This window comes from Magnolia sinica, chromosome 5 (assembly GCF_029962835.1).
Source record: "Magnolia sinica isolate HGM2019 chromosome 5, MsV1, whole genome shotgun sequence".
Classification (NCBI taxonomy): domain Eukaryota; kingdom Viridiplantae; phylum Streptophyta; class Magnoliopsida; order Magnoliales; family Magnoliaceae; genus Magnolia; species Magnolia sinica.
Window position 1 is genome coordinate 112,830,785 of NC_080577.1, and position 9,939 is coordinate 112,840,723.

A 9,939-nucleotide genomic window follows, 5' to 3' on the forward strand; every position below is an offset into this window, starting at 1 on the left:
GTGGCTGTCGATGATTACATCTATACAGACCATTCACGCTGTAGGCCATATACTAAAAATCAAATGATGACCGTCTGATTGGTAGCTTTCAAATAGACAATAATCAACCCAGAGGCCCAAAACATGGCCATGGGTGCATGCACAACGAGAAAACTGCGATGGATGGGTATCATTATTTCAGCAAGGCCATCTACAATGGAACTGATGAGATGAATTCTCTATGTGAAATGGAAGCGGATTGGCTGGTGTACCTCACATCAGCTATATAGCTGCTGTAGGTACTTGTCGTGCAAAGACGAGCACTCACGCTCCTCGATCTCCGAGTTGTACGAACGGTTCAAAGGAGATCAAAGTTACATGGGTTCTACATTGATGTATTTATTATATTTATATCATTCATCTATTTTATATAATTTTAGAAATCATTTTAGAACATTATTTTAAAAAAAAAAAAAAAATCATATCAAAAGATCATCTAAACCACACCATAAAGTGCAGCGGAGATAATAACTTTCACCGTTAAAAAATATTCAGGGCCCACATTAACATTTATTTTACATCCAATCTATTCATAAGGTCAAAAATACCTGAATGAAGAAGGAAAAAAAATTTCATATTGATCCAAAACTTCTGTGACCCAAAAAGGGTTTCAATGGTAGACGTTCAATCCCCCACTGGTTTTTGCAGTGTGGTCCACTTGATTGTTAGATCTATCTTATTTTTCGTCTCAAGCCTTAAGACGAGCTCTCAAAATGGATGGACGGTTTGGATATAACACATACACTCGTTATCAGACGCACAAAACTTGCGTCAAGACAGCAGCTATACAGCTGGTCTGAGGTACACTAGCCAGTCCGCCGGAGATTTCGTCAGGTTGGTCTGCTAGTGCGGTGAATGTGTACGGCCCCAAAATCAGCATGACCTGCTCAAAAGTGCACCACGTGCATATACCCAAGGTATATTTCTTCTTTAACTGGTCGCTTTTTTGGCACGTACGTGGTCCACCTATATATATATATATATATATATATATATATATATATAGAGAGTCATGCTCCCCTGCGCACCTACGCACATGCGCACCTTTGCACACGTGTCATAGATGTCTAATCTGAACGGTCCATGTGATGCGGAATTCCATGAAACCCCATGTGACAAAGTTTCACCCTGATCTAAAATTCTGTTGGGCCATGGCAAAGAGAAATGCAAATCAAGGGAGGAAAATGTTTTCATTTTTCATGGGCCATCAAAGTTTTAGATCAAAGTAAAACTTGGGCCCGAAGGGTTTCACGAGGTGCTGCTTCACATGAACGGTTCAGATTTTGGATCTCTATCACATAGGATGGGTTCTCAAAAAAGTTCGTACGTAGTACGTACGAACTGGTTCGCAGGTGAGCGTTTCCGTATGTATGTATATATATATATATATATATATATATATATATATATATATATATATATATATATATATATATATGAGTCATGCTCCCCTGCGCACCTACGCACGTGCGCACCTTTACACACGTGTCATGGGTGTCTAATCTGAACGGTCCATGTGATTCGGAATCCCATGGAAACCCCCATTACAAATTTTCACTCTGATCTAAAATTCTGGTGGGCCATAGCAAAGAAAAATGCAAATCAAGGGAGGAAACTGTTTTCATTTTTCATGGCCCATCAAAGCTTTAGATCAAAGTAAAACTTCATCCCGGAGGTTTCACGAGGTGCTGCTTCACATGAACGGTTCAGATTTTGGATCCACATCATGTATGATGGGTTCTCAAAAAAGTTCGTATGTAGTACGTACGAACTGGTTCGCAGGCGAGCGTTTCCGTGTATATATGAATGAAAAGGTCCCATGCGGTCGAGTTAATGGTAACTTCGGATGAGGTCAAGCTGTGTGGGCCCACCATGATACGTGTTGAGCATCTACCCCATCAGTTGCATGCACTATTCCATGGTGGGACTCGGGCTTAAAAGTCAAGTCAATCCATGACTTGTGTGGGCCACACCTCATACAAAAGTTGGGAGCGGTTATCCTTCCAGTAAAACATTCATAATCATTTGTTGGGCCCAACGAGATGTGGTTTACAAATCCAGCCCATCCATTATGTATATCCCACTTGGATGATGGGTCAGACCAAGTTTCAAACACATCCAAATTTCAGGTGGGCCCACCAAGTATTTTTATATGTTTTAGTCATGTCTTTACATGATTTTAGATGGTGTGGCCCACCTGAGTTTCGTATGGGGCTGATTTTTGAGATATCCCATAATTTAAAGGGGACCCATCAAATGCACAGAGTTGATGTTCGACATACATCATGGTGGGGCCCACACAGCTCTACCTCATGGGGTGCAATTAACTTGAGCTTTGAATCTATCTCATTTTTTAACCCATGCCGGAAGTGGTGCAAGTAAAATGTGACGAAGTCCATCACCATCATCTTCCTAATGTGTAATTACTCCAATCCACACGTACTCTCTCTCTCTCTCTCTCTCTCTCTCTCTCTCTCTCTCTCCACTCCGTGATGAATAAAAGTAAAAATAATGTATAATAAATTTGAAATAACTTGTGTAACGATAAAAACACAAAGTTATATTCCAACGTGTTCCTAAGTCATATTCCCATACTTGGAAGTCCCTCGAAAACTCATCACAACCCGGATTAAATCCAAGTCGTTAATTATCAACAAAACATTCTATCCAAGCCCATTCTACATAGGGTGTCCACAGATTCCAGTCATCAGGTGGACCACACCATCGAAATAAAAGTATATCCAAGAATCTGATTCAACATAAGGTGCGCCTCACCTAATGAGTGGATCGATCTGATCTCTGAGATGTACCACATCTTCATGTCAGAACCCAAGTTTTGCACCGTTCAGATTTTCTAAACGTGTGACACGTGACCTTTACAAATACGCTATAGCAGATCATCACTTGTAAGGAAATGCATAAAATGATTTCTTATTCATAAGAAACAGCTCTTGCTATATACTAAAAAAAAAAAAAAAAAACATTAACAAACTCGCCCATCTTTTTTAATAAATGGACCCTATGACTCGATCACATGAAAACAAACGGACCACATCATCTTGTTTCAAAGATCAGATAATTATATTACTAAAAAAGGCAAATAAAATGACTACTGCTAACTAGCTTTATTAATGAAGATTCATAGCTTGTTCGACTCGTTCGAGCCTAATTCGTTCTTGAACGCACGATATGAAGATCGCGGCCCGCTTATCGATGCTCTCATCACCAGTGGGACCATCAGCAAGACCACCCAACTCAGTCCCTCCATCTGTCTTCGCGATCAAAGCCGTTTGTTTCATGGTGGGGCCCATGAATCCAACGGAAGGCGTTGAAGGAGGTGGGGCCCTCTGTAGGTTGCTACTGAATTGCATGGGAGATTGAGATTTTGGTTGCCGATGGAAGGGCATCACCAACTTTCCTTTGAAGAACCCTCTTCGCTTGCGGTTTGAATCCATGCCGTTGGATGAGATTGTATGGTTTCATCGATGCAATGAGAGCTCTATTTATAGCCATTTGTCTATCTTGTTGTAGGAAGAAATCCAATAGGTGGGCCATGGTCTCCCACTACTAATTAAATATCTAGAATGGATTCTTGAGGTTGTCAGATATATTCCCATCTACCATTTTTATCAGAAGCTTTTCAGGGAGGCCGGTTCCTCTAAAACCACTGTAGAATAAGCTTATTCTGCAACTTCTGTGTGGGGCCCACTGTCATGTGTGGCCCAAATCCACACCGTGCATATGGTGTAACATATCAATTTCACCGTATATGATGAAAATAAGGATGAACTAAGGTAAAGGTGGGCCATACCACAAGGAGGAGTTGGGATGATGACTTCCACCGTTAAAATTTTCCAGATTGTATGTGGGGGTCACTGTGTTTTTACATGTCATCCAGTCCATTCAGGAGATGATTTACACAAAGATGTAGATAGCCCAAAAAATTTCATTCCAAAAGTTGGGTGGGCCACGGGAAATGATTTTAAAGGTGTCTCTCATGATTTTACATGGTGTGGTCCACCTGAGCTTTATATTTGAAGAAAAATTGAGATCCATTAATATCATGAGGTGACACACATGATGTACGGAGTGGATGTCATGATAACATCAAGGTAGGCCTCACGCAAATAATTGTAGAATAAGCTTATTCTACGGTACTTTAGTGGAACCGGCCTCGCTTTACAGGATACGAAAGATTTGGAGAAGCTGATGTGTCCACATCTACAGAAAAAAAGTTCCAACTTTCAGTCAAGGGAAAGCTCCTTTTAAAAAAAAGTTAGTCAGAAAGTTCACGAATATGAGGCCCACAAAGGCAAGATCCAGACCGTTCAATGGTTGGGCCCTACGATGGATGGACCATGTACAAAAATCACAACCGTCGCATGATTCTTTGCCATGTAATGGAGGATTTCTTTCTATTGAATGTGGGACATTGGATGGACCTTTTTCTGATCAGTGGCTAGAACCATCCATCCTGTGTGATTATACAGCCCCACTGGTGGGCCACATCTATCTAGATAAGAGTGCTTGACAACTAACTTCGATTCAAGTTATAGCACAAGGTATGCTTTTTCTTTAGTTAATCTATTCAAGATTCCAAATTCACTGTGAGGAATATAATTGAAATAGGAGTGACGTTAGGGTGATAGTTCGCCACCATTTTTTCACATTGTGTTGTCTCATCCACCAGCCATGTGGGTTATATGAAGAGCAATCTGGACCCTTAAATCGTGGTCCCACAATGAATCGAGTATGTCCCAAGTCCACTCTTATTTGAATGGATGTCGTAGTCCGACCATCAATTTTGGTCGTTGAAAACTATTGTATATTTTGTTCTAATCACTCACTTGATAGCTAGTTAGGATGGCCAGATCAGTATCATTTCTAGTAAATTCTTCATAATCTATGCGTGGTAGATGAGACGGCACAACTTGGAAAACAGTGGTAAACTATCGCTAAAATACTGTCCATGATATAGATAATATTAATGTCCTTTTCAACGCCTCCCACCTTGTAGTAGAATAACCAGAGAAGGGCAACCTTTTAAAGCTGATAACCCTAACTTGGTAAGATTATAAATGGAATTATACTATGATTGGGAAGATTATAAATGCATCATGCTCATATGCACATCCATGTCCAGATGACATACATGCATAGATCATCCTAAATGCTAGGGTTTTTTTCTTTCTTTCTTTTTTTTTTTTTCTTTTCACAATGTATGAAAATAGAAATACATTAATAGCAAGAAAAATAAAAGTATATATATAAATTCAAACCAAAATTCAAAAGTAAAGAGAGAGAGAGAGAGAGAGAGAGAGAGAGAGAGAGATAAAAGGAACATAAATTTATATAGTTTAGTAATATATTCGTGTTAGTGAGATAACAATACAAAATTTTCTTCTTCACTAATATAAATAAAATAATAATAATAATAATAATAATAATAAAGACTTATTTCTCTCCTATCCTTTTACTATACAAAATATCTACGGGGATATGATATTGGGAAAAGTTCTCCTACAATTCCATTATATAAAGAATCTATCATAGATAGACTATCAGAGAAAGGCTCTCTCTCTCTCTATTCATGCGTTCTTGTTTTATAAACAACACACATCAAGAGAGGGCAAACGTGTCAAAAATTGAGACTAGGTGTCTAAGAGATGGATCACCAGTCTAGGGTTGTCAATGGTACATTAACATTGATTTGGTTAAAATCAAGTTAGGTAAAGTCCAATTAATTTGAATAGTTATATTATATATATTAATTAAATATATGTTGATTATTCTAAAAATAAGGTTTCCCAAACTATATGGACATAAAAGGGACTATGTACACCATATAATTTTTAAATTGGTACATTTGTATGCAATCTAATCCATCTATTGGGCAGGGCTAACTCATGGCTTAATGACCTGTTTATGGTTGAGTAGACTTAGTTCCGTTGATAAACGAATCATGCCCTGACCATGAGCCCCCCAGTTTCAATCCCAAATTGGACAAGTTGACTTAATTTACCCCAACATAGGGGACGCAGATTGGGTACTACCTCTGCATATGGGTATAAGAACAAAAACAAAGCAGATACAAGCATCAGGTGGACCATACTATAAGAAGCAGTAATGATAATGATTTTCACCGTTGAACCTTCCTAAGGCCCACCATGATGTTTATTTGCCTTCCATACTGTTCATAAGGTTATATAGACCTAGATGAAGCCAAAACACAAATATCAACTTGATTCAAAACTTCCGTGGCTCTTAACAACTTTTTAATAGTGTGCATTTTATCCCCACTGAAGTCCACTTAAGCCATCCATGTGTGCCTCATTTTTGAGATCATATCTTAAAATGATATGAAAAAATTGATAGACAATGTGGATAAACTCATACATCACGGTGGGTCCTCATAGCTGTATGATTACCAATTTGGTATTTTCTGAACGGAGCCTGGATACTTCATTTTATTGGTCCAAGCCAACCATAAATTCTTCTAATTAATAATATGGATCCCCCAATAAATTGAGCTAATTGCACTTCACGCTCCAAATTATTGATAGTTCAATCAATCTTTCTTGGGCGAAGGAGAGGATATCTCCATCAGGGGAAAGAACAGGGAAATCCCATATGACCCAGTATGTCTGACAAGTCGCACTATACGTCAACCCAAACTGCATCTTCCTCTCCAAGACTCCGAAAAGGTACTTTTTTCAAAATCCACGCCCCCACCTTAGGCAAGCCCTAACTAGACTCTTAGCCAAAAAAGTTGCCACATGTGAACAAGAAGGAAACAAATTAAAAAGGAATAAACAAACCATAGCCCAACAATCACACACCCTTACTTATGCCTCAACGATAGACTCACAAGAGTTTCAGCCCAAAGTCAGGGTTCAAGTACTGAGCACGTTATGATGAAATTCCATTATGGTGTGAATGTGTGGGTGTAACAAAAATCCAGTTGTGGTGAACAGAGTATCTTAACACTGATGCTTGTGGTGTGTGAGTGTGAATATGTTTGTGAAAGGAAAAAAACAAAAAAAATAATAATAATAATAAAATAATAAAATAAAATTTAGGTTGTGGCCTATTCATCATGGACCACACAATCTGGCCACTTATACAATGGATGTATGCATGAACATTAATCATCATAATCTGTCTTCTTATTAGGGATATTTCATACAAACGATGTAGCTTTCTCCTTTCCCTTTCTCGGAGGATCATCCTACAATAATACTCTCGCAACTTGCTTTTGTTGATTTACTCGAACATTTCCTCGAGGCTGTGAATTTTCCTGTTCTTCTCTGTTCCTTTGCAAAGCCTTATAGGTTAAGCTTAATCCTACGTATGCATGTCATCCAATCCATCCGTCATCTGTATACTCTCTTTCTCCCCTTGAAGCTAAAAAAGTATATTAATCTAAAACTCAGGTGGACCACACCATAAGGAGCGTTTGGGTGGGACCCACCATAAAAGACCTTGTAGATTGTATGTAGGGACCAACTTGTCTTTTTTAGGCCATCTAATCCATTCAGGAGATGCTCCCCACTGCGTTAATGGACGCCCAAAAAATCACAACATTACAAAACTCAGGTGTGCCACACTTTTACATGGTGTTGCCCAACTGAGTTCACGATCCGGCTGATTTTTAGAAGACAGGGAAAACACGAGGAAACGAACATGATGTACGTATTAGATTTTATTCACAGATCATGGTAAGCCCCACACATTGCATTGCAGTAGTGAATCTGGCCCCACACATCACCTCTGGAAGTTTTCGACGGTGGACGTTTCCATTCCTACTGTTTCATGTTGTGTGGCCACATGAGTTTTGGATCTGCCCGATGTTTAGATTCCTTTCATATTGTAGTCTTGCAAAACCGATGGACGGAGTTGATTTGTCATGGGCATCTCTGTGGGCCCACACAGCTTCCGACAAGAGAAACTTTCTGTGCCCCGGGGCACAGGTAATATATTCCTGTATCTGCGGCTGTGTAGGGCTCACAGATATGTCCATGGTAAATCCACTCCTTTCATCTGTTTCTAAAGACCACAATAGGACAGTATTCTAAAAACCAGGAAGATCCAAAACTCATGTGAGCCATAGCACACGAAACAGTGGAGATTGAACGCCTTGGAGTGACAGAAATTGTGTATCAGGAAAATATTTGTTCCAGTAGTTTATCTGAGTGGTAATAATCATATGAACGGTTTGGATGGTATATAAACATCATGATCAGCTCCAGGAAGGTTTCAATTGTGAACATTTCTATTTCCACTGTTTATTTGGTGTGGCCCATCTGAGCTTTGGATCTTCCCTATTTTTATAATAATATCTTATTATGGTATTTTAAAACATATAGATGGAGTGGATTTTTCATGAACATCTCTGTAGCCCCCACACAGCCCCGGGCACAGATATTTCTCTCTGCCCGGGGTCACAGGCAATCCGCTTCCCCAGTTGTACGAAGATAAGAGATGCTGGGATCCGTAATCATGCATTAATCGTTTGTAAACTTCAGATATATATACCTTAATCCAAACCGTCCAAATCACCGTCCCAAATTTATATGGATCCTATTAAAAAGTTTAGATTTATTCAAGAGCTGAATCTCTGAATAACAGACATCCTTTTATTGAATGTAGACCATTGATTACTTTTCTTTTTCTCAGTCTTTGCGGTGGCCTCCACTCAAATTGTTAGGATCATCCGTTCACTTTATGTTATACCCCTTCTATGATAAATCCCACAAGATTTGGACGGTGTGGATTTTCCTTAGGGTGGATTTATGCATGAGAATAGCATATCATGAGAAAATTCTCTCCTCGACACATGACTTTTCACGGGATGACAGGAAGCGGATTGCACACTGAGTAACTCAGTACGCTCAGCGCACTGAGTAAACTATGTGGGGCCCAGTGTGATATATGTATTTCATCCATACGGTCCATACGTTTTAACATATCATTTTATGTTAATATAAAAAAATTTAATAATATCCAAATTTCAAGTGGACCACTCCACAGGAAATGGTGTGAATTTGAATGCCTATGGTTGAAAATTTCTTGGGGTCTACAGAAGTTTTAGATCAATCTGATATTTGTATTTTAATTTTATCCATATTTTTGTGACATTATGAACAGTTTAGATGACAAATAAACATCACTGTGGGCCCTAGGAAATTTTCAACGGTAGACATCATTCTTCCCACTGTTTCCTATGGTGTGTTTCACTTGAGCTTTGAATATGTTTCGATTTTGGGCCTATGCCATAAAATGATATTCAAAAACGGATAGACAGCGTAGATAAGATACATACATCAATAGTGGGCCCCACAGAGTTTACTCAGTACGCTTAAGAGTACTGAGCTACGCAGTAGGCAATTCGATTACCCGTTTCACACAGACAAGTGGAGAGTAAGATTCTCATTGGATTATCCACATTCAAGTGAAGCGTTTGGCTGCATTCGGAGGGACGCGGATTTCCTGAGAAAACCTTTTGCAATAAATTCCTGTACCGGGAACTTAGGTGGGGCCACCGTAATTTTTGTGAGAAATCCACCTTATTCATCCATTTTGTGAGATCATTTTAGGACATGAAATAAAAAAATGAGCCAGATTCAGTGCTTAAGTGGGCCGAAAAAGTATGTTAGGATTAGAGCTGGGCAGAATCTGATCTAATCCAGTGAATCCGACCCGATCCGAACTGAACCAAAGGCCTAAATCAGTGCGGAATCGAGTAGGACCACTTAGATTCGATCGTACATCGGATCGAGTTCAGATCGTGGTCAATCCGGACCGATCCAATCTGAAATCTGCATGAACCCTAACCCCTCTTTACCCGAAGGAGGCGCTGCACCCACCCATCTCTCCTCCTTTCTCTCCCTCTTTCTCTCC